The sequence below is a fragment of the Ylistrum balloti genome, unplaced genomic scaffold (genome assembly GCF_031769215.1).
Source record: "Ylistrum balloti isolate Yb309-2 unplaced genomic scaffold, AGI_CSIRO_Ybal_v1 Utg371276, whole genome shotgun sequence".
Lineage (NCBI taxonomy): Eukaryota > Metazoa > Mollusca > Bivalvia > Pectinida > Pectinidae > Ylistrum > Ylistrum balloti.
This window is the reverse complement of record NW_026782686.1, coordinates 104,608-128,571: the sequence shown is the minus strand read 5'-3', so window position 1 is coordinate 128,571 and position 23,964 is coordinate 104,608. Positions and strand designations below refer to the sequence as shown.

The 23,964-nt window shown below is 37.0% G+C and overlaps 1 protein-coding gene across 2 annotated transcripts in view; it reads right to left on the bottom strand.

The window, feature by feature from the left end:
• LOC132561764 (protein stoned-B-like) overlaps window positions 1–23,964 on the bottom strand; it is a 34,473-nt gene that overhangs the window by 10,315 nt on the left and 194 nt on the right. The window lies entirely within an intron of this gene.

Sequence of the window (23,964 nt, the reverse complement as noted above, 5' to 3'; positions counted from 1 at the left end):
TAAAATAAATCTACCTCTAAACAACTTTATGTAACAGATAAAGATGAAATTACATAAATAAATCTTACCCTGAATAATTTTATATAACACAGACATAAATATATATAAATAAATCTAACCCTGAATAATTTTATATAACACAGACATAAATATATACAAGAGATCCCAGAGGGATCTTGGCGCCCACCATTTGAGGATCTGTTTTCAGTTCTTGATGATTTGTTTATTTTTTTTTTGTGTGTTACAGGTGTTGTAAATGTTCATGAACTGGTCTTCATTGAATGTACTCAATGATGGCAAAAGATATTTTTATTAAGCACCTATTAGCAAATATCATTTGAAAAAGATCCCAAAGTATTATTAGATAGCAGTCAGTTACAGGTGGATAATGGACAATATGCTTGTGCTGTATTACTGTCAACATCCAAGATGGCTGCCTGTGGGCCACCTTGATTTCAAATCAGTCCAAAAAAGGTACAATGCACAACTAGGGACCAAGGGAAACCAATATCTATGAAATATCAGAAGGATCCATCCAGTACTTCCTCAGATATAGCAGTAACAAGATTTTACATTCAAAATCCAAAATGGCCATCTGTCTGCCATCTTGAATTCGAATCAGTCCAAAAAAGGTACAATGCACAACTAGGGACCAAGGGGAACCTGCATATGAAATTTGAGAAAGATCCATCCAGTACTTTCCAAGAAATAGCGGTAACAAAGTTTTACATCCAAAATCCAAGATGGCCACCTGTCTGCCATCTTGAATTCGAATCAGTCCAAAAAAGGTACAATGCACAACTAGGGACCAAGGGGAAACTGCATATGAAATTTGAGGAAGATCCATCCAGTACTTTCTCAGAAATAGCGGTAACAAACTTTTACTTCCAAAATCCAAGATGGCCACCTGTCGGCCATCTTGAATTTGAATCAGTCCAAAAAAGGTACAATGCACAACTAGGTACCAAGGGGAAACTGTAGATGAAATTTGAGAAAGATCCATCCAGTACTTTTCCAGAAATAGCGGTAACAAACTTTTACTTCCAAAATCCAAGATGGCCACCTGTCGGCCATCTTGAATGCGAATCAGTTCAAAAAAGGTACAATGCACAACTAGGGACCAAGGGGAACCTGCATATGAAATTTGAAAAAGATCCATCTAGTACTTTTCCAGAAATAGCGGTAACAAGAATTGTTTACGGACGGACGGACGGACGGCCGGACGGCGCGACGGACCACGGACGTAGGGCGATTTGAATAACCCACCATCTATTTGAATAGATGGTGGGCTAATAAATAAATCTTACCCTCAATAAATTTATATAACACAGACATATATATATATTAAAAAATCTTACCCTGAATATATTTATATAACACATAGAGATAAATATACATAAATAAATCTGACCCTGTTTAACTTTATGTAACAAATATAGATGAATATATGTAAATAAAATATTTTCAGTTATGAAAGTTATACAGGTCAATACCCCAAAACAGGTTGAAATATATCAATAAACATCAGATCCCATTTGCTGTAAAATGTGGTGTGGTTAAATGAAAAGCATTTGGGGACTGGAAAATATGTTTGATTTGAAATGAAAAATAACTTCTCTGCAGAGCATTGCAACAGGATTCAAACCAGAGTCTTAGACACCATACCAGAGAAACATTCTCTGTCAGGTGAGTGACAGAGGTCATAATTTACAATGTATAAGCCACATCAACCATGTACTTCAACATATAAATACAATGTTTTGATACTTTGTACATAACAAGTTCCCAGTTTTTTCACTGAGATATGTAACATATACTGATATACTAAACAAATTAGTTCAATCAAGAACCGATGACCTGTAGATGTATATCATACAAAGGTACAGGGGACATAACTCAGGTTTCCCAGCTTTTATAGATACCAGTACAGGTCAGTATATCAGACTTAACCACAAAAACACAATACCAGGATACACCTCTGACAAAATATTATCAGATGCAAATCAAATTTGTAACACAACTATCAAAGGTTAAAGTGATCACATGCCAGGTTGAAGAATCAGTAACTCCCAATGCAGAAAAGTACCAACAGGAAATTGTGTATCTATTGAACTTTCAAATGGACAGATATATACACATATCCTACCTGTCACCTAACCTTTCATATCTACCATAAATGGAAGCAACAGGCAGAAGAATGCAATAACGTTAGCTTTATTATCCCTAGAAGATCTGACAATGGAATTAGAAACGGTAATCACATCCTAACAGAGTGTGGAGAAGGCATGCCATCAAAAGGCAGTGACAGGGACCTGATGTATGGGAAGCCCATTGACAAACCCTGAAATAGCATCTGGCCTCTTTGACTATAAGTACGGTAAAGAATCAATACCACAAGTGGCAGGCACAAATACAGCACACTTCTACATAACAGGCCTTCATTTACTCGTAGCTCCACTACTAACTATTACAGGTCCTTCATTTACTCGTAGCTCCACAACTAACTATTACAGGTCCTTCATTGTACAAACAGCTATTCCCTTTACCACTGTACAAACAGTTTCTCCATTTGTAACTGTACAAACAGCTATTCCCTTTACCACTGTACAAACAGTTTCTCCATTTGTGCTTGTACAAACAGCTATTCCCTTTACCACTGTACAAACAGGCTCTCCATTTGTAACTGTACAAACAGCTATTCTCTTTACCACTGTACAAACAGATTCTCCATTTGTAACTGTACAAATAGCTATTCCCTTTACCACTGTACAAACAGGTTCTCCATTTGTAACTGTACAAACAGGTCACCCATTTAACATTGTACAAACAGCTATTCCCTTCAACACTGTACAAACAGGTTTTCCATTTGTAACTGTACAAACAGATATTCCCTTTACCATTGTACAAACATTTTCTCCATTTGCTACTTTACAAAAAGGCCCTCTATTTACTACTGCACAAAAATATCACTCATTTACTACTGTACAAACAGATCACTCCTTTCCTACTGTACAAACAGGTCGCTCATTAACTACTGTACAAACAGATCACTCCTTTCCTACTGTACAAACAGGTCACTCATTTACTGCTGTACAAACAGGTCACTCAGGTACTACTGTACAAACAGGTCACTCATTAACTACTGTACAAACAGGTCACTCATTAACTACTGTAAAAACAGGTCACTCATTAACTACTGTAAAAACAGGTCACTCATTAACTACTCTACAAACTTGTCATCCAATTAATACTGTATAAACATGTCACTCATTTACTACTGTACAAACAGGTCACTCATTTCCTTCTGTATAAACACATCACTCATTTCCTACTGTACAAACAGATCACTCATTTCCTACTGTATAAACACATCACTCATTTCCTACTGTATAAACACATCACTCATTTCCTACTGTACACACAGGTCACTCATTTCCTACTGTATAAACAGGTCACTCATTTCCAACTGTATAAACACATCACTCATTTCCTACTGTACAAACAGATCACTCATTTCCTACTGTACAAACAGGTCACTCATTAACAGGTCACTCATTTCCTACTGTACAAACAGGTCACTCAGGTACTACTGTATAAACACATCACTCATTTCCTACTGTATAAACACATCACTCATTTCCTACTGTACAAACAGATCACTCATTTCCTACTGTACAAACAGGTCACTCATTTCCTACTGTATAAACAGGTCACTCATTTCCTACTGTATAAACAGATCACTCATTTCCTACTGTATAAACACATCACTCATTTCCTACTGTATAAACAGATCACTCATTTCCTACTGTACAAACAGGTCACTCATTTCCTACTGTACAAACAGGTCACTCAGGTACTACTGTATAAACACATCACTCATTTCCTACTGTATAAACAGATCACTCATTTCCTACTGTATAAACACATCACTCATTTCCTACTGTATAAACACATCACTCATTTCCTACTGTACAAACAGGTCACTCATTTCCTACTGTACAAACAGGTCACTCATTTACTAATGTATAAACAGGTCACTCATTTCCTATTGTATAAACACATCACTCATTTCCTAATGTATAAACACATCACTCATTTCCTACTGTATAAACACATCACTCATTTCCTACTGTATAAACACATCACTCATTTCCTACTGTATAAACACATCACTCATTTCCTACTGTATAAACACATCACTCATTTCCTACTGTACAAACAGATCACTCATTTCCTACTGTACAAACAGGTCACTCATTTCCTACTGTACAAACAGGTCACTCATTTCCTACTGTATAAACACATCACTCATTTCCTACTGTACAAACAGGTCACTCATTTCCTACTGTATAAACAGGTCACTCATTTCCTACTGTATAAACACATCACTCATTTCCTACTGTACAAACAGATCACTCATTTCCTACTGTATAAACACATCACTCATTTACTACTGTACAAACACATCACTCATTTCTTACTGTACAAACAGGTCACTCATTTACTACTGTACAAACAGGTCACTCCTGTACCACTGTACAAACAGGTCACTCATTTACTACTGTACAAACAGGTCACTCATGTACCACTGTACAAACAGGTCACTCATTTCCTACTGTACAAACAGGTCACTCATGTACCACTGTACAAACAGGTCACTCATGTACCACTGTACAAACAGGTCACTCATTTACTACTGTACAGACAGGTCACTCATTTCCTACTGCACAGACAGGTCACTCATTTACTACTGTGCAAACAGGTCACTCATGTACTACTGTACAAACAGGTCACTCATTAACTACTGTACAAACAGGTCACTCATTTCCTACTGTAAAAACAGGTCACTCATTAACTACTCTACAAACTTGTCATCCAATTAATACTGTATAAACACGTCACTCATTTCCTACTGTACAAACAGGTCACTCATTTCCTACTGTACAAACAGGTCACTCATGTACCACTGTACAAACAGGTCACTCATTTCCTACTGTACAAACAGGTCACTCATGTACCACTGTACAAACAGGTCACTCATGTACCACTGTACAAACAGGTCACTCATTTACTACTGTGCAAACAGGTCACTCATTTACTACTGTGCAAACAGGTCACTCATGTACTACTGTACAAACAGGTCACTCATAAACTACTGTACAAACAGGTCACTCATTAACTACTGTACAAACAGGTCACTCATTAACTACTGTACAAACAGGTCACTCATGTACTACTGTACAAACAGGTCACTCATGTACTACTGTACAAACAGGTCACTCATTTACTACTGTACAAACAGGTCACTCATTTACTAATGTATAAACAGGTCACTCATTTCCTACTGTACAAACAGATCATTCATTTCCTACTGTATAAACATATCACTCATTTACTACTGTACAAACACATCACTCATTTCCTACTGTACAAACAGGTCACTCATTTCCTACTGAACAAACAGGTCACTCATTTCCTACTGTACAAACAGGTCACTCATGTACTACTGTACAAACAGGTCACTCATGTACTACTGTACAAACAGGTCACTCATTTACTACTGTACAAACAGGTCACTCATTTACTACTGCACAAACAGGTCACTCATTTACTACTGTACAAACAGGTCACTCATGTACTACTGTACAAACAGGTCACTCATGTACTACTGTACAAACAGGTCACTCATTTACTACTGTACAAACAGGTCACTCATTTCCTACTGTACAAACAGGTCACTCATTTCCTACAGCACAAACAGGTCACTCATTTCCTACTGTACAAACAGGTCACTCATGTACTACTGTACAAACAGGTCACTCATGTATTACTGTACAGACAGGTCACTCATTTCCTACTGTACAAACAGGTCACTCAGGTACTACTGTACAAACAGGTCACTCATTTACTACTGTACAAACAGGTCACTCATGTACTACTGTACAAACAGGTCACTCATTTCCTACTGTACAAACAGGTCACTCATGTACTACTGTACAAACAGGTCACTCATTTACTACTGTACAAAAGAAGCTTATAATTCACTTATATACAAACAGGTACTCACTTACTGCTGCTTCTTTTACTGCGGTATAAACAGCCCCATTTTGGGACAGTAGAAACAGCTCCACTTTACTATTGCACAAACAGTTCTTTCGATTGGTTCAGTTTAACACTGTCACTGCCAAACTTGTTTTTGATGACATATTACAATGATATAAATATTTGATGCAGTTGCTGGTTGACGATAGACTGTTCCCAGCTGAAGGTGTCCAGACACACACAAGCTATGTTACTTGGTATTGTCTAAATGATTCTGATGAAATATTTATGTGCTGTCCTCAACACTGAAGCTGTAGACAGTTTGATATGGTTTTATACAGATTGCTTTTTGCCAACTTTACAACCTAAAACAAGACAGAATAATGGAGCCTGGTGAATTCTGTAGTGATCATCACCAGAAGCAGACATTACAAAGATGGTTGATAGTTGAAATTGCTGAGTTATCACACAGAAGCATCCGTAAGGTAAGAAACCATCCATTATAACACAAAGGAGATATCAGCAACTGCTTATGACAGGTGACAACTGGATCAGAAACACAAGCATCAAGATGGTAAAAAATATGGGCTTCAGCTGTCAAAAGTTTTAATCAATGTATAAACAAGCATGATAACACTTACAGGTCCGACAAAGATCACATACTCTATCTATCTTCTCCATTTTACAGAAGGTCATGAGTTTTAGTACAATGTAGTGTATTATATAGTTCGATACCCAAGTTAAGGGGCATTAAGATATTGGTGTCAGTACTAAGGGACATAAAGATATTGGTGTCAGTGTTAAAGGACATTATATCATTGTGTCAGTGTTAAGGGACATTAAGATATTGGTATCAGTGTTAAGGGACATTATATCATTGTGTCAGTGTTAAGGGACAATAAGATATTGGTGTCAGTGTTAAGGGACATTATATCATTGTGTCAGTGTTAAGGGACATTAAGATATTGATGTCAGTACTAAGGGACATAAAGATATTGGTGTCAGTGTTAAAGGACATTATATCATTGTGTCAGTGTTAAGGGACATTAAGATATTGGTGTCAGTGTTAAGGGACATTATATCATTGTGTCAGTGTTAAGGGACATTAAGATATTGGTATCAGTGTTAAGGGACATTATATCATTGTGTCAGTGTTAAGGGACATTAAGATATTGGTATCAGTGTTAAGGGACATTATATCATTGTGTCAGTGTTAAGGGACATTAAGATATTGGTGTCAGTGTTAAGGGACATTATATCATTGTGTCAGTGTTAAGGGACATTAAGATATTGATGTCAGTGTTAAGGGGCATTAAGATATTGATGTCAGTGTTAAGGGACATAATATCATTGTGTCAGTGTTAAGGGGCATTGATGATCAGTGTTAAGGGACATTAAGATATTGATGTCAGTGTTAAGGGGCATTAAGATATTGATGTCAGTGTTAAGGGACATAATATTATTGTGTCAGTGTTAAGGGGCATTAAGATATTGGTGTCAGTGTTAAGGGACATAATATCATTATAATCTTTATCATCCTCAATGACAGTTCATGGAACATTGATACACAGGCCTACAGAACAAGGCAACAATTTATACCATCGTTATAGACAGTTCATGGAACATTGATACACAGGCCTACAGAACAAGACAACAATTTATACCATCCTTATAGACAGTTCATGGAACATTGATACACAGGCCAACAGAACAAGGCAACAATTTATACCATCCTTATAGACAGTTCATGGAACATTGATACACAGGCCAACAGAACAAGACAACAATTTATACCATCCTTATAGACAGTTCATAGAACATTGAAACACAGGCCTACAAAACAAGACAACAATTTATACCATCCTTATAGACAGTTCATAGAACATTGAAACACAGGCCTACAAAACAAGACAACAATTTATACCATCCTCAATGACAGTTCATGGAACATTGATACACAGGCCTACAAAACAAGACAACAATTTATACCATCCTCAATGACAGTTCATGGAACATTGATACACAGGCCTACAGAACAAGACAACAATTTATACCATCCTTAAGGACATTTCATAGAATATTGAAACACAGGCCTACAGAACAAGACAACAATTTATACCATCCTTAAGGACATTTCATAGAACATTGATACACAGGCCTACAGAACAAGGCAACAATTTATACCATCCTTAAGGACAGTTCATGGAACATTGATACACAGTCTTAATAACAAGGAAACAATTTATACCATCCACAAGGACAGTTCATGGAACATTGATACACAGGCCTACAAAACAAGACAACAATTTATACCATCCTTAAGGACAGTTCATGGAACATTGATACACAGTCTTAATAACAAGGCAACAATTTATACCATCCACAAGGCCAGTTCATGGAACATTGATATACAGGCCTACAGAACAAGGCAACAATTTATACCATCCTCAATGACAGTTCATGGAACATTGATACACAGGCCTACAAAACAAGACAACAATTTATACCATCCTCAATGACAGTTCATGGAACATTAATACACAGGCCTACAAAACAAGACAACAATTTATACCATCCTCAATGACAGTTCATGGAACATTGATACACAGGCCTACAGAACGAGGCAACGATTTATACCATCCTCAAAACAGTTCATGGAACATTGATACACAGGCCTACAGATCAGACAATGGTTCCTATCTTCCTCAAGGACAGTACATGAAACATTAAAATGCAAGCCTTTAGGACAAGGCAATTGTTCCTATCTTCCTGAACAGCAGTACATGGAGCATCAATACACAGGTCTTCAGAACAAGACAATGGTTCCTATGATATTCAAGAACAATACTTGAATACTGATACATAGGTATACACACCAGTGACAATAGTGCAATGACATGGCAAGATACCATACAATGGCTAGGCAAACCTAGCACTGAACACAGACAATGTGCCCACATTAAACCTTAATCGATGTTGTATGCTAATTACCTGCCAGACAGAGTAACATTTAATTAATAATGCTGTGATGTTAATATCTGATTACCTGGTGAAGATGCAGTATTTTAATTTTTTTTACCTCAGCATCCATGTTCACATGTTCATGTGCATTCTCCAACAGGATCAATAAGTTAGGTACAACAAAAATGTTCAGCTTCCACACAGTGTATTGACCTTCAGCTCTCCAAAGTCACAATAGGTCCTGTCCACCAGAACCTCATCTACTCATGACCAATGGTTCACCACACTCCCCAGAACCTGGTGTAGTTATTTGTGCTCGGGTGGCGAGATAAAACCCAAAATGGCGGCTCTATAAAGTGGGAGTGTTGGAAGACTCCGCTGTAGACAGTGGCTCTATAGCTGTCATTGATTCTACTGCCAAGCACTCCAGGAACAGGCAAATCAATTCACTGATCAATAACCCTCTCTCTGCAGCCAAGGAACGCTGGGTGGTGAAGGGAAACCAGGCACATGATGCAACTTCTACACGGGGCAAGCATCAAAGTGGGACATCACTTCACATTATTTAAAAATAACATCAGCATAGCGGACAATTGGTCGTCAAGGTCAGACGCTGCTTAATATCATTTTCAACTATCAGCGAAAAAGTGGTACACATCAAACTCAGGCATTGCTTCACACGATGTGGGGCGGTACATTATTTTATACTAGCAGTGTGGGAGGTTGGAAACCTTATTTCACACTAGTATATTGGTATACTCAAAACACATTCACACTAGCAATATAGGTGGATAGGAACACATTACACAAGCATTAAACTCGGGTCCCGACCCGTCATATCATGGTTCTAAGCATAAAAGCTAGGTCTAAGAATTGTCAACTCAGGGCTCTGAGCATTAATCCTAGGTATGGGACCTGTCATATCATGGTTCTGAGCATTAAACCTGGGTCTGGAACATTCTGTATCTGAGCTCATAACCAAGACCTTGGACATTTCATATCTGAGATCTGAACATATAATCCAGACCTGGGACCTGTAATATCAGAGCTCTCAGCATCTAATTCAGGTCTGGTACCTGTCATACATCACTGTTGTAATCATTAAACCTAGGTCTGGGACATTTTGTATCTTAACCATAGCCTGGGACATTTCATATCTGAGATCTGAACATATCATCCAGACCTGGGACCTGTCATATCAGAGCTCTTCGCATCTAATTCAGGTCTGGTACCTGTCATACATCAGACCTCTAAGCATTAAACTTAGGTCTAGGATAATTCGTATCTGAGCTCTGATCATTTAATCCAGACCTGGGACCTGTAATATCAGAGCTCTCAGCATCAAATTCCGGTCTGGTACCTGTCATATCAGAGCTGTAATCATTAAACCTAGGTCTGGGACATTTCATATCTGAGCTCTGAACATATAATCCAGACCTGGGACCTGTCATATCGGAGCTCCTAAACAAGGCTTTGGACATGCAGTATCACAGTTCATAACCAACGCCCGTGACTGGACATATCAGCTACTAATGACAGCCAGGGCAATTTTTTATCTGAGAACCTTACTAAGGCCAGGGACCTGTCATTTCATAGTTCCTCACCAAGGCCTAAAGCATTCTTATCTGAGGTCCAAACAAAGGTCTGGGACCAGCTATATCACAGTTCCTAACCAAGGCAATGGACCTGCCATATCACAGCCCCTTACCCAGGCCTGGGACATTTCATATCAGAGCCCCTTACCCAGACCTGGGACATTTCATATCTGAGCTCCTGACGAAGGCTTGTGATATTTCATATTTAATCTCCAAACCAGAGCCTGGGACATTTTATTTCTGATCTCCTACCCAAGGCTTAGGGCATTTCATATCTGAAATAACTTTGATTTAGGATATGACAGAATGTCTCAGGCAAAGCCTCATCTAATTCAGAATAATTTTGAGCAATGCATTTTATTGCTGCTACAAAAGATAAGAACTGGAGCTAGTTCTCATCAGTGACTGTTATTTCCATTGCTATCTCCATCGGAAATGAAAGTCCATAACCTGTTAAACCCTGGTCTTAAGCATTTCCTGGTTGCACAATGAATGGGCAAGAACACATACAGTTCTCATTAGAAATATTGATTTTTAGAGCTGACTATTAAAGAAACAAAAGAAAATCACAAGCTTTTAGCTGCGTACACTGTTATAATGATAAGGGCTACCAACTCCCTCTCAACTATCATAAATCACCTCCTCACTTAATGTTGTCAAAACAAAAAGCCACATCAAAACAAATATTTCCAGTCAGAGCTTCACTTTATCACTTACCAAAACCTTCAATAAAACAAATTCCATAAAACAGCACCTTTAAATCATTCTTCCCCATTCAAATTACTTTCATATTAATCATCAACAAATTTCAACATTACCAACTTTAGAATAAAAATATCATCATAAACCTGACCTTACAGATATCAATGTGATAACTTACAGATATTATTAAAGCTTACAGCTTACAGATATTATAATTACAGATATCATTAAAGCTTACAGATATCATTATTAAAGCTTACTGATATCATTATAACTTACAGCTTACAGATATCATTAAAGCTTACAGATATCATTAAAGCTTACAGATATCATTATAACTTACAGCTTACAGATATCATTATAATTACAGATATCATTAAAGCTTACAGATATCATTATTAAAGCTTACTGATATCATTATAACTTACAGCTTACAGATATCATTAAAGCTTACAGATATCATTAAAGCTTACAGATATCATTATAACTTACAGCTTACAGATATCATTATAATTACAGATATCATTAAAGCTTACAGATATCATTATAATTACAGATATCATTATAACTTACAGATATCATTATAATTACAGATATCATTATAACTTACAGATATCATTATAACTTACACACATCATTAAAGCTTACAGATATCATATCATTATTAAAGCTTACAGTTTACAGATATCATTAAAGCTTACAGATATCATTAAAGCTTACAGATATCATTATAACTTAAAACTTACAGATATCATTAAAGCTTACAGATATTAAAACTTACAGATATCATCATTAAAGCTTACAGCTTACAGATATCATTAAAGCTTACAGATTAATCATTGACGCTTACAGACATCATTATAACTTAAAACTTACAGATATCATTAAAGCTTACAGATATTAAAACTTACAGATATCATCATTAAAGCTTACAGTTTACAGATATCATCAAAGCTTACCGATATCATTAAAGCTTACAGATTAATCATTTATGCTTACAGATATCATTAATCATTTAAGCTTACAGATATCATTAAAGCTTACAGATATCATTAAAGCTTACAGATATCATTAATGCTTACAAATATCATCATTAAAGCTTACAGTTTACAGATATCATTAAAGCTTACAGATATCATTAAAGCTTACAAATATCATCATTAAAGCTTACAGATATCATTATAACTTAAAACTTACAGATATCATTAAAGCTTACAGATATTAAAACTTACAGATATCATCATTACAGCTTACAGTTTACAGATATCATTAAAGCTTACAAATATCATTAAAGCTTACAGATTAATCATTTATGCTTACAGATATCATTAATCATTTAAGCTTACAGATATCATTAAAGCTTACAGATATCATTAATGCATACAAATATCATCATTAAAGCTTACAGTTTACAGATATCATTAAAGCTTACAGATATCATTAAAGCTTACAGATATCATTAAAGCTTACAAATATCATCATTAAAGCTTACAGATATCATTATAACTTAAAACTTACAGATATCATTAAAGCTTACAGATATTAAAACTTACAGATATCATCATTACAGCTTACAGATATCATTAAAGCTTACAGATATCATTAATGCTTACAAATATCATCATTAAAGCTTACAGTTTACAGATATCATTAAAGCTTACAGATATCATTATAACTTACAGATATCATTATTAAAGCTTACTGATATCTTTAAAGCTTACAGCTTATTATGTCTCAAATAATTACAAACAAACAACAACAAATGTACATATGGATGAGTCTTTGTTGAGGAGGATATGTTATAAACATTTTAATGAATTGGGGAATATGTTGGTGTGTTCACAAGCATGATCATAAATTGTTTACATTAATAAAGAACTGATTTTAACACTTTGGCAAATTAAAGATTGAGAGAATGTTGACATTGTTCCTAAAGCAGCAGATGTCCCTCTCCCTGACACTTACAAGCTTACATTAAATTTTATAAAATGGAATGGTTTTATTTTCTTATACTTGAGCTATCACATACTGGTCCAGTTACTAGGCCTTGAGCCAATATCATATTCCCCTGCCTTATAACTAAGCCAATATGATTTCTGCTGATTAATAACATGATGATATGACTACAAAAAAAAAGCTCTTTGCACCTAAAGACCAGTGTTTTGTTCCATCTTGTTAAAGCACTTGATTCAAATCACTCTCCTCTGCCCCAACAAAAACACACACAGCGATCTCTATTAATGGCTGAGTTGATTCTGTGAATTTGGGTTTGTTACAAAAATAACTTATAGATTTGTCCATAAATCTACAGTATAGATCTCCTGAGCTAACAGCCTCCATTGAGGAATACTGTATAGCTGATAATACAGTGAGAAGCTTCTGGCCAATCACAGACCCAGCTCCATACCCTTCGATCAATATACATTGGTTTAGACCTGTTTGCTTTAGTTAATTTTGTATACACTGGTATTTACTGGCGCAGGAACAAATTCTACACAAATATTCCATTCTTCCTACAAATGCTTAACAAGAATCCATTTCAAATTTAATCTTTATTCTTCAATATTTCTGATGCCAATATGAAATGAGTTCAAGGGAATCTGTTGTTCATAATGCCTTTGTTCCATCATTTTCCAAACAGAGATAGTGTGTTCCCTTACACAAATATTGACCCTACCATCATAGAAAACAAAGATCAGATATTTTCTATCAGAAGTGGTCTAAATGGCTTAGCAGTCACAGGAACAAGGAGTTGTTTCCCCTGAAACTACTCATGGAGAATATTGATAATACATACATACAAGTAAATATGGCTTTTTATTTCACAAATTTGATATTGTTACATTCTTTGTTTTATAATCCTTGCAAAAACATGTTTAAAAAAGAAAAAAACATCAACCTGGTCAAATAAGTGTAAGCAAGGAAAACCTTTTTCTCCCTCTTCTAAATAATTAAAATCTGCTTGAGAGTATACAGTGCATATAACCTGGTAGTAAAGAAATTTTTTGTTACATTTTCCATGTTACAGACTACCAAGGAAATACAATGGATTAATTGATTACAGGTCGTTAATATTTCATTTTAATGAGGACCTCCTACATATCTTTGTGAGAACATCCTATATTCATGCTTATGATCCTCTCACTTTGAGGAGAGACACAGTTCTATCTGTATAGCCAAATGTCTATTAACTAATTTAATTGAGACAAGCAATGTTTAACCGACCACTGGTAATAACCCCCCAAACTATTGATGACAGCCCTCTTATTACTGATGAAAACAACCCTAATTACTGATGATAAACCCCTAATTATTGATGATAGCAGCCCTTATTACTGATGATAGCACACTAATTACTGATGATAGCACACTAATTACTGATGATAACACACTAATTACTGATGATAGCCCCCTAATTATTGATGATAGCAGCCCTAATTACTGATGATAGCACACTAATTACTGATGATAGCACACTAATTACTGATGATAACACACTAATTACTGATGATAGCCCCCTAATTAATTACTGATGACAGCCCCCAAATTACTGATGATAGCCCCCTAATTACTGATGACAGTACCCTAATTACTAATGAAAGCCTCTAATTACTGATGATAGCACACTAATTACTGATGATAGCACACTAATTACTGATGATAGCACACTAATTACTGATGATAGCACACTAATTACTGATGATAGCACACTAATTACTGATGATAGCCCCCTAATTACTGATGACAGCCCCCAAATTGATGATAGCCCCCTATTTACTGATGAAAGTATCCTAATTATTGATGATAGCCCCCTATTTACTGATGAAAGTATCCTAATTATTGATGATAACCCCCTAATTATTGATGATAGCCCCCTATTTACTGATGAAAGTATCCTAATTATTGATGATAAATCCCTAATTATTGATGATAACCCCCTAATTATTGATGATAACCCCCTATTTACTGATGAAAGTATCCTAATTATTGATGATAGCCCCCTAATTATTGATGAAGAACCCCTAATTATTGATGATAGCCCCCTAATTATTGATGATAGCACACTAATTATTGATGACAGGCCCTAATTACTGATAACAGTACCCTAATTACTGATGATAGCCCCCTAATTATTGATGACAGGCCCTAATTACTGATGACAGTACCCTAATTACTGATGATAGCCCCCTAATTATTGATGACAACCCCTTATTACTGATGACAGTACCCTAATTACTAATGATAGCCCCCTAATTATTGATGATAGCCCCCTAATTATTGATGATAGCCCCCTAATTACTGATGATAGTCACCCTAATTATTGATGACAGTACCCTAATTACTGATGACAGTACCCTAATTACTGATGATAGCCCCCTTATTATTGATGACAACCCCTAATTACTGATGACAGTACCCTAATTACTTATGATAGCCCCCTAATTATTGATGATAGCCCCCTAATTACTGATGATAGTCACCCTAATTACTGATGATAGCCCCCTAATTATTGATGACAGTACCCTAATTACTGATGACAGTACCCTAATTACTGATGATAACCCCCTTATTACTTATGATAACCTATAGTCAGGGATTTATCACCAATATTCAGGAGATTATTATTAATATTCAGGCTGTTCTGTGGTTCCTGACAGTCAATTGAAAGAGAATTCTGCAATGGCTCATGTCAGTCATTTGAAAATGCATGCAATGGTTCCTGTCAGTTAGCTGACAGAGCATGTTTCAATGCTTCCTGTCAGCTAGTTGACAGAGCATGCTTCATTGGTTCATGTCAGCCAGTTGACAGAGCATGCTTCAATGGTTCATGTCAGCCAGTTGACAGAGCATGCTTCAATGGTTCCTGTCAGCCAGTTGACAGCATGCTTCAATGGTTCATGTCAGCCAGTTGACAGAGCATGCTTCAATGGTTCCTGTCAGTCAGTTGACAGAGCATGCTTCAATGGTTCCTGTCAGCTAGTTGACAGAGCATGCTTCAATGGTTCATGTCAGCCAGTTGACAGAGCATGCTTCAATGGTTCCTGTCAGCCAGTTGACAGAGCATGCTTCAATGGTTCCTGTCAGCTAGTTGACAGAACATGCTTCAATGGTTCCTGTCAGCTAGTTGACAGAGCATGCTTCAATGGTTCCTGTCAGCTAGTTGACAGAGCATGCTTCAATGGTTCCTGTCAGCTAGTTAACAGAGCATGCTTTAGTGGTTTCTGTGAGTCAGTTGACAGGGCATGCTTTTGTGACTGAGATCATCATCACACTTAATTTTATTTAAACAGTCGTACACATTGCCACATCTTATTAAGCAAAGTATGTACACATGATTTTCTTTTTAAATTACAAAACATATTATGAATAATTCAAAAGAGTTTAATTTAAGATATATAGGATCATTTCCGTTACATATGTGAATTAATTAAACAAGTCTATAAATTGGTTTTTCATTTTGGAAAATTTTGTGACAAGTTTCATAATCATACCAAATGGAAACAAGTGTCTGATCCTTTTTATCACATGATTTATTTTCCAAGCAGATATGGTAAAAGAGGGAAATTTCCACATCACACTTGAAGTTATGTCCGACAGAATATCTTTATTTATGGTCTCCATTGTTATGTTACAATGCCATCTGTGAACGTGTGCTGTCATTTTATGATCCAAATCCAAAGTGGCATGACAATGACTAAATTACATGTGTAACATGCAAACATATGACATGAGTATGTTAACTGAATAAACAAGACAACCATGTGATAAAATCCATTTTATCCTGTTACCATGTACGTTATAGGTTATACAATCTGAGACTATACTATCTCAGATACACCAAGTAAGAGTTGCTTCCCTTGATATGTACGGACTAATCCATGGTAACCAATCACTAGACATAGTACCCACAGTGTCAAGCAATCTCCCTTAATTCCTAAAGCTAACAAAACATGTTGTCGATGTGTTGCCTTAACAAACACAAGCTGCCTTTGTGATTACAGACTGTATAACTGCCAGGATAGGGAAAGCAATTTCTGGATAACTGTCTTCAATCAAAGCATGGACAATTCATTTGTCAAGGAGGACAATGGGTAAAATTTCTGGTAGTGGACAAGGAGCAGATGGGATAATGTTCACACTGGTAGTTGACAATTAGCAGATGACAGAATGTCCACAAGTTATACTGATGGTCATTTTCCTGCTACCTGGTGCTATATTCTTGTAGTATTCACTCATGTATCTGATAAGTCAATCATAAACAAGCTTTTGTCCACTCCATTCCAACAATGAAAACCAGAATCAGAATACACAGACACCTGATACATATCTTAAAGGAAGGAGTACTGGAAAACACTGCCTCCTGCAGGGTTCAAACTAGCCAAGGCTAGTTATAATGTGACCTGAACTCTCTCCTTTCACACATCCCCTCCCTCAGAAGTCTTTGATCCCAATGACAACAACAGCCAAGATTCAATATCTCAAAGAAAGCATCTTGATATCTTATAGATTCTATCCCTGGAATGGTCAACTGTACCAAATCTGTAGTAGGATGAAGTAATGAAAATACCCTGTCCCCATGGGAACTAACAACCCTTGTTCTCTCACCAGACACTCTGCTTCTTAACTAAAGTGAAATACATGCTAGCAAATGCTAGTAAGGTGATCTATATTTTCACCTTTTACATGACCACCTCTTCACAGCAAGTAATTTTTGCTCCAAAAAACAATAACATCCCAGGTTTGAGATCTCCAAGGAAGCATCACATTCTCCTATGGCTTCCATCCATGGAGTGGTCAACAGTATCAAATTTGTAACAGAAAGGAATGGGAAAACACATTGTCCCTACAACGGTTGAACAAGAGAATCTTCCATTTCTACACTTGTACTTACATTCACCTGCACGTATCATAAAATGAACATTTCACATTTAGTACAAACAATTGACCTCTTACTATTGTTTGACCTTTAGTACAAATGTTTGACTCCTTATCCACATATCTAACCTATATTTCATGCAGTTGACCTTATAAATATTATAGATACATGACCTCTAGTACACACACCAATCTGTATTACACATATCTGACCTTCAGTAAAATACATTTGACCTCTAGTACACTCATTTGATCTCAATTACATACATTTGACCTGAAGTACAAACATTTGATCTTTAGTACAAAAATTTGGTCTGTGTTATACTTCAAGTCATTCCACTAAAGTACAAACATTTGACCTTTGGTATACACATTTGAATTTTAAGTACAAACAGTTGACCTCTAGTATACAAATCTAACCTGGACACTCATATTATGACCTCACTACAAACACAAAACCTCTTGTACAAACATTTGACCTCTAGAGCAATATTTCGTCTTTAAGGTCACACATCTAATCTCTCATAAAAAAACAAAGGCATTTGACTTTAACTGGAAACATCATGCAGAATTCTTAATCACACATCAGAATACAAGTATGAATATTTGATGTCTACTACACATTTTTTACCTCTTGTACACATATTTCCCTCCATGTCTTTTGACATCTCTTATTTCTTTCTGTCCAGACATTAGTTCACAAGTCAACATCAATATTATCATCACTGAACATAACATTACACCAGTAAACACCAGTGATGTTATCATTACACCAGTAAACATCAGTGATGTTATCTTTACACCAGTAAACATCAGTGATGTTATCATTACACCAGTAAACATCAGTAATGCTATCATTACACTAGTTTAATTTAGGTGTTAACATTTTGTAACCTGTAGAAATAATCAGAAACTTTGCAAAGTCAAAATCCAAGATGGCCACCTGTCTGCCATTTTGTTTTTCCGGTCTGTCCCCAAATTAGATGGGCACAACTTGGGACCAAGGGGAGCCTACATATGAAATTTGAGAGAGATCCATTGAGTACTTTTCAAGGAATAGCAATAACAAGCTTCAATGAAAACATCCACGATAGCCGCCTGTTACCCATTTTGATTTTTTACCCGTCCCAAAATCAAACGGGCACAACTAGGAACCAAAGAAAACCTACGTATGGAATTTGAGGAAGATCCATCCAGTACTTCTGAAGAAAGGGCAATATTATCTGATTCTTACAGTGAATGTGTAATGTTAGTGTTAATATCAATCATACCAACATAATCAATGTGATAACTTTAAACCACATAAAGGAACCATGACCAGTCATAGTAAAACAGGATATGTGTAAGTCAGTGCAGAAGATAACACCATCTGTCAAGTATCAAATTATCTTCATCATATGTTGCACTTTCATCCTCTTCAGATTTATCTCTATTTTAGGAGATAAAATTATGGCTACAATTGTTTCTGTTGTGATAAAATTAAGACCTACTCAATCCATCTAAAGATTTCAACAGCAGACCTACTTCATCTGATTTATCAGCACAAACCAGATGTCAGTCACAATCACTTTTCACATTTTTATAGATTCAACTTTAAATAAAACAGAAAACACACTTTGTCAGTAGAGTACCTTTAAATTTGATTTCCACAGCTGGAGAACAAAATATTGCAGGAAATCAAGTAAATGGATTTTAACAAGTTTTCAATTACTTATTTCCGGTAAAAATTTCAGACACAAGTATACCAGTATGTAAAATACAGTTACAATTTTCCTGTTCCTCATGACTGTAACCCTAACATGAAACAGTTATCACAACTGTCTTGTAGCCCATACATTGGTGAATTTCATCAATAGAATACTGTTTTTTGTCAGAGTATTTATGTTCTGAAATAGATGGCAAATGTCCCTACACTACCATTAATGGAGCAGATGTTTCTCCGACAGAATATCTTGTCACATGGGATCCCTTTAACTAACATAATCAGGAAGAGCCTGACCTAACCCCATAGGGGCATGACCTTTTCATACCCAACTCAAAGTATAAAAGGAAACATCTTCAGTGACCATATTCAAGAATGAAGTGACAGCAATCCCTTTACCTCAGCATAGGTAAATCTGCTGACCTCTCAGGGAGGAGGTCCATCTACCTCACAAGAAAGATGTCCATCAACTGACCTCACCAGGAAGAGGTCTATCTCCTGACCTAACCAGGAAGAGGTCTATCTACTGACCTCACCAGGAAGAGGTCTATCTACTGACCTCACCAGGAAGAGGTCTATCTACTGACCTAACCAGGAAGAGATTCACATACTGACCTAATTTAACCAGTCTATAACACCTTTCATACCAAGGCATGTATCAACTTGACCAGTCTATAACACCTTTCATCCCCAGGTATATATCAACTTGACCAGTCTATAACACCTTTCATACCCAGGTGTATATCAACTTGACCAGTCTATAACACCTTTCATCTCCATTTGTATATCCACTTGACCAGTCTATAACACCTTTCATCCTCAGGTGTATATCAACTTGACCAGTCTATAACACCTTCCATCTCCATTTGTATATCAACTTGACCAGTCTATAACACCTTTCATCCCCATGTGTATATCAACTTGACCAGTCTATAACACTTTTCATACCCAGGTGTATATTAACTTGACCAGTCTATAACACCTTTCATGCCCAGGTATCTATCAACTTGACCAGTCTATAACACCTTTCATCGCCAAGTATGTATCAACTTGACCAGTCTATAACACCTTTCATCCCCAGGTGTATATCAACTTGACCAGTCTATAACACCTTTCATCCCCAAGTATATATCAACTTGACCAGTCTATAACACCTTTCATCCCCAGGTGTATATCAACTTGACCAGTCAATAACACCTTTCATCCCCAGGTATTTAATCACTTATGCAGTTCAACAGCTTCTATATATATTGTTTTGTACAGGTAGGTATCTTTAGAATATACAGGTAGATACATACCAGTATTAACCCATAGGTTACAGTAGGTCTAGATAAATTCACTACTTTACTAGATAAACGAAAAACCTGAACAGCAAAAAAAAACACACCAATACAAAATTAAATTATCATACCATATGTGTTGTATGATTCAAGTTTAACTCAATTTGATGTAATATGCCATGGTCTAAATTTGAGTTTATAAAAAAATTGTTTCTGAAGTATCATTGAAAGAATATGCAGAAATTCAATAAACTCTACAAGTGGAAATCACAGCAAGGTCAATCCAAATAAGACATGAGATGATGTTAAAAGCCTTTTTATATATCACTTAATTTTCTTGCGAGAATCTGAAACTGAAAACATCTAATTATATAACAAGTTAGAATATAATAGTTGTCATACAGTTTCATCATCAGTCTGACATTGTCTGACATTCTCATCATCAGTCTGACTGTCTCATCATCAGCCCGACATTGTCTGACATTCTCATCATCAGCCTGTCATTGTCTGACAGTCACATCATCAGCCCCACATTGTCTGACAGTCTCATCATCAGTCTGACATTGTCTGACAGTCTCATCATCAGCCTGTCATTGTTTGACAGTCTCATCATCAGTCTGACAGTCTCATCATCAGTCTGACTGTCTCATCATCAGCCCAACGTTGTCCGACAGTCTCATCATCAGTCTGACATTGTCTGACAGTCTCATCATCAGCCTGACAGTCTCATCATCAGTCTGACATTGTCTGACAGTCTCATCATCAGTCTGACATTGTCTGACAGTCTCATCATCAGTCTGACATTGTCTGACAGTCTCATCATCAGTCTGACTGTCTCATCATCAGTCTGACATTGTCTGACAGTCTCATCATCAGCCTGACAGTCTCATCATCAGTCTGACATTGTCTGACAGTCTCATCATCAGCCTGTCATTGTTTGACAGTCTCATCATCAGCCTGACAGTCTCATCAACAGTCCCATCATCAGTCTGACAGTCTCATCATCAGCCTGTCATTGTTTGACAGTCTCATCATCAGTCTGACAGTCTCATCATCAGTCTGACTGTCTCATCATCAGCCCAACGTTGTCTGACAGTCTCATCATCAGTCTGACATTGTCTGATAGTCTCATCATCAGTCTGACATTGTCTGACAGTCTCATCATCAGTCTGACATTGTCTGACAGTCTCATCATCAGCCTGTCATTGTCTGACAGTCTCATCATCAGCCTGTCATTGTCTGACAGTCTCATCATCAGCCTGTCATTGTCTGACAGTCTCATCATCAGCCTGTCATTGTCTGACAGTCTCATCATCAGCCTGTCATTGTCTGACAGTCTCATCATCAGCCTGTCATTGTCTGACAGTCTCATCATCAGCCTGTCATTGTCTGACAGTCTCATCATCAGCCTGTCATTGTCTGACAGTCTCATCATCAGCCTGTCATTGTCTGACAGTCTCATCATCAGTCTGACAGTCTCATCATCAGCCTGACATTGTCTGACAGTCTCATCATCAGCCTGTCATTGTCTGACAGTCTCATCATCAGTCTGACATTGTCTGACAGTCTCATCATCAGCCTGTCATTGTCTGACAGTCTCATCATCAGCCTGTCATTGTCTGACAGTCTCATCATCAGTCTGACAGTCTCATCATCAGCCTGTCATTGTCTGACAGTCTCATCATCAGTCTGACAGTCTCATCATCAGCCTGTCATTGTCTGACAGTCTCATCATCAGCCTGACATTGTCTGACAGTCTCATCATCAGCCTGTCATTGTCTGACAGTCTCATCATCAGTCTGACAGTCTCATCGTCAGCCTGACATTGTCTGACAGTCTCATCATCACTTTGACCATCTCATCAACACTCTCATCATCAGCCTGACATTGTCTGACATTCTCATCATCAGCCTGTCATTGTCTGACAGTCTCATCATCAGCCCAACGTTGTCCGACAGTCTCATCATCAGTCTGACAGTCTCATCATCAGTCTGACATTGTCTGACAGTCTCATCATCAGCCTGACAGTCTCATCATCAGTCTGACATTGTTTGACAGTCTCATCATCAGTCTGACAGTCTCATCATCAGTCTGACATTGTCTGACAGTCTCATCATCAGTCTGACATTGTCTGACAGTCTCATCATCAGCCTGTCATTGTCTGACAGTCTCATCATCAGTCTGACAGTCTCATCGTCAGCCTGACATTGTCTGACAGTCTCATCATCACTTTGACCATCTCATCAACACTCTCATCATCAGCCTGACATTGTCTGACAGTCTCATCATCAGCCTGTCATTGTCTGACAGTCTCATCATCAGCCCAACGTTGTCCGACAGTCTCATCATCAGTCTGACATTGTCCGACAGTCTCATCATCAGTCTGACATTGTCTGACAGTCTCATCATCAGCCTGACAGTCTCATCATCAGTCTGACATTGTTTGACAGTCTCATCATCAGTCTGACATTGTCTGACAGTCTCATCATCAGCCTGACAGTCTCATCATCAGCCTGTCATTGTCTGACAGTCTCATCATCAGTCTGACATTGTCTGACAGTCTCATCATCAGTCTGACAGTCTCATCATCAGTCTGACATTGTCTGACAGTCTCATCATCAGCCTGACAGTCTCATCATCAGCCTGTCATTGTCTGACAGTCTCATCATCAGTCTGACATTGTCTGACAGTCTCATCATCAGTCTGACAGTCTCATCATCAGTCTGACATTGTCTGACAGTGTCTCTGTCAGTCTTCTTTTGTCATTGACTCAATAAATACCAATAAATCTAAAGAGCAATATATG